The 3,493-nt window shown below is 53.6% G+C and overlaps 1 non-coding gene across 1 annotated transcript; it reads right to left on the reverse strand.

Annotated features, from left to right (window-relative positions):
* Nucleotides 1-764: 764 nt before the first annotated feature.
* LOC132523987 (U6 spliceosomal RNA) lies at nucleotides 765-867 on the reverse strand. The gene has a single exon (XR_009541752.1). It is a non-coding gene; the product is annotated as a U6 spliceosomal RNA (small nuclear RNA).
* Nucleotides 868-3,493: the final 2,626 nt, after the last annotated feature.

Raw genomic sequence — 3,493 nt, forward strand, 5'->3', positions numbered from 1 at the left:
GTCTGCGGGCGAGTGTCCATCCCTACACCAAAAAGGCACTTTCCACTCCAAGATCAGAACGCCCCAGTTTGGGAACACGCTGGCGATCCAGTGGTTAGGACTCCGTGATTTCACTCCTGAGGGCCCAGGTTTGATCCCTGGTCAGTGAACTAAGATCCCACAAGCCGCGCGGCATGGCCAAAAAGAAAAAAAAAGGAAAACAGAAGAAGAACCCCCCAGTTTCAATCCCTCTACATTCCAGAATGTCAAGAGTCCAAGATCTTAAACGTGCTCCAGATTTTAAGATTCCAACGGTTCTAAAATTTCCAAGACTTCTAAAGATTCTGAAAGCTCGAAAGTTTCCAAGGTTCTCGAAGTTCCAAAGGCCTCTACCCCCCACATTCTAAAAGCCACCTCCCCACCCCAAACCCACTTTGGGCCAACGCGGAATCGAACTTGAGGAACTTGGAAAGAGCACGGCCGCCAGCTTTATCTCTTGATTTTTCTCCGGCCAGGGGCTGTGGCCACCCCTCTTTGGGCATGGCTATCCCTGAGGGTCAGGGGAGGCGACAGTGTTTTCTGAGTTCTGAGTGTCCTCCTTGACAAGGGGCCGAAGAAGTCCCTGAGCAGACTAAGTCGGACCTTCGTCCTTCTCCATCCCCCTCAGGGCCCCCAGTCCTTCTCTAGGAAAGGTCAATGTTGTCTGGGGTCCCGGGCCAAAAGTCCCGTCTGCTCACTTACTCTTTTTTTTTTTTAAACATCTTTATTGGAGTATAATTGCTTTAAAAAATATGGAACGCTTCACGAATTTGCGTGTCATCCTTGCGCATGGGCCATGCTAATCGTCTCTGTATCGTTCCGATTTTAGTATATGTATATTTAGTATATTTATGTATATGTACTGCCGAAGCGAGCACTGATCACTTACTCTAAAGCTCTGGGCCCTCAGAAAGCTCACGGTCTAGTGGGGGACAGATGACCAAGCAGTACGGAGCCCTGCAAGGACCTTTAGCAGGGCCGTGGCATGGCCAGGCTTCATCCCCGTTGGGGGCCCTGAGCTCCTACCCTGCCTCTTACAGGCTCCCCGCTGCCAGCCACGCCCAGGTCACGCCACACGGACGCCCTCCTCGGCTTCCCGCGGGCAGGGACCTGCTGCTCCACCTGCCCGCTCCGGGCCTGGCCCTCCTCACGCTCTGCCGGGTCGCCTACAGCTCAGCTTCGGCTCTGCTTCTGCTGCTCACTGAGCTGGACCCTGCTGGCTGACCCTGATCCTCACGAGATGACCACACCTTCCCTCAGGGAGCGAGGAAAGCCTGCTCAGGCCAGCCCTCACCCCAGTCAGGATCCCTCCCCAGCGGGCCGTGCCATGGCAGCAGCAGGTGGAGGGGAAGAGACTTGGGGCCGGGACACCAATCCGGAGCCCAGATTTGACTGTATACCCCCCTGGCTGTGAACTCTGAAAACTTCCATTTCCTCCATGTCAAGGGAGATTTTCCTTCTTACATCTCAAAGTTACAGAGAAATTGGACCCCTTACCTGTTAGAGGACCCACCACTGCACTCCTCCCCTCCCCGAGGCCCCTCCGTGACCACACAGACTCCCCCTAACCCTGAGTAATCTCCCCCAAGCAGCAGCACAGAAGAGGCAGGGCTGAGGGTCAGGGCCGGAGAGTCAGAGACTGGGTTTTAACACAAGGGCTAATTGTGGGTCCCAGGACAGTCCTGCCTGGCTCCATTCATAAAAACACTATTTTTAGCCCAGGACTGGCTGCCTGCGGTCCCAGTGGGGGTGGCCAGGCCATGTGTCACATCTGAGTGATCATGGACTCACTCTGACCAGGAAACAGGCCCACGGGGACCAGCTGCTGCATCCCAGGGCTGCCACCACATCTGGGAGGAGGTCGATGTTCAGCAGGACTGGAAGTTTAAACCTTCTAACCCGCAAGAGTGTGGGTGTGTGGTGTGGAAGCAAGAATTAACACACCTCGAAAACTTCCTAGTGCCAAGTGCTGCTCTGACTGAACGTGTATTAACCTATTTAATCCTTACTATGGGGTAGATACTATTATTATCCTCATTTTATAGATGAGGAAACTGAGGCTGGAGCCATTAATTTAACCTCCTTGAGTCCACATGGTAGTAGTGGGTGGAGCGGGGGGATTTGAAGCCAGGCTGTTGAGCTCCAGCATCCATGCTCTTACTGTCCAGTCCCTTGGAATCTGGACCATGGGCACTCTGTCAGCTACTGCCTCTAGGTCTCTCCAATTCAGGCTCCAGAGCCTAGTCCCACTCTTAGCCCACAGAGTTCTCTGGGATCACAGGGAACATCCAGTCTTACCCTCCTTTGGAGGTGAGGGAATTGAGGCCCAGAAAGGAGGCCAAAGTTATGGAGTCAGATGGCTCTAATTCCGAGGCCCCGACAATTCCTACTGAATCATTCTGTGAGACGAGTTCACCTCATAACCTGCCCGACACCTCAGCCTATCCTTGGCTCCAGAACTCAGTACCTGTGCTCTTTCGAGCAGGGAGCCTGGGCTCTGGAAGCAGATTTGAGTCCTGCTCCTGACTTGCTGTGTGACCCTGGGCAAGTCACCTCACGTCTCTGAGCCTCAGCTTCCTCCCCTGTAAAATGGGAGCGATTGGGCTACCTTCCTAAGGCTGTGGGCTGGGTATAAGTTGCCTGAGGTTTCAATAAGTGTGAGTTTCCTTACCCTGGGCTTTTCAAATCATTAAGTAATCTCTCCTGTGAACAAGATGCATGGTGTGCACTTGCCCAGGGCTACTTCTGGAAACGGAAGATGGTGGGATTGTAGATACTGTAACCAGCTGTTGGGGAGACATTTGGAGCAAATCATGCCATGCCGACATCTGCCTCGTCCTCAGATTCCCAGCAGAAGAGAATGTGGCAGAAGAGACAGGGGAGACATGGTCTGTCCATCCTCTGAACAAGTTGCCCAGATACGAAAGCAGAACAAGCATTGCAGAGTTCAAGTCCACCTTAGCCACATCCCCTCTAGGTGACCTTGGGTCAGTCTCTGCCTCTCCCAAGGTCTCAGTCTCCCAGATGCAGAGAGAGGCCGGGGCTCTGTCAGGGCCCTGGTTTTCTGTGACATGACCGGAGCAAGCCCCCCTTTCAGGGCCTTGTGTGCTTCACCACCACTACCACACACACACACACACACACACAGATATCTCACACCCTGCGTCTCTGCTCAGGGGATTTCCACAGCCTAGCTTCTGGGCTCACTCTGGACTTGCCCATGACCCAAGTGAGCAGCTCCCCATGATGGTCTCAGTCCCTGAGTCCCGTGGCCTACAAGCTCAGCTCCCCACAGGTGACTTTTTCCAGTGTTGAATCCTAGTTGCAAATCTCCTGGCCAGAGAATCTGAGTGGCCCAAGCGAGATCAAGTGGGCCAGTGAGCTGGGTCATGTGTCAAGGCTAGGGGTGGAGCAGCTGCTCCAAGAACAGGGTGTGGATAAGGAAGAAATCAAAGTATCTCTAATTCAGAAGCAA

This window comes from Lagenorhynchus albirostris, chromosome 7, assembly GCF_949774975.1.
Source record: "Lagenorhynchus albirostris chromosome 7, mLagAlb1.1, whole genome shotgun sequence".
NCBI classification, from domain to species: Eukaryota; Metazoa; Chordata; class Mammalia; order Artiodactyla; family Delphinidae; genus Lagenorhynchus; species Lagenorhynchus albirostris.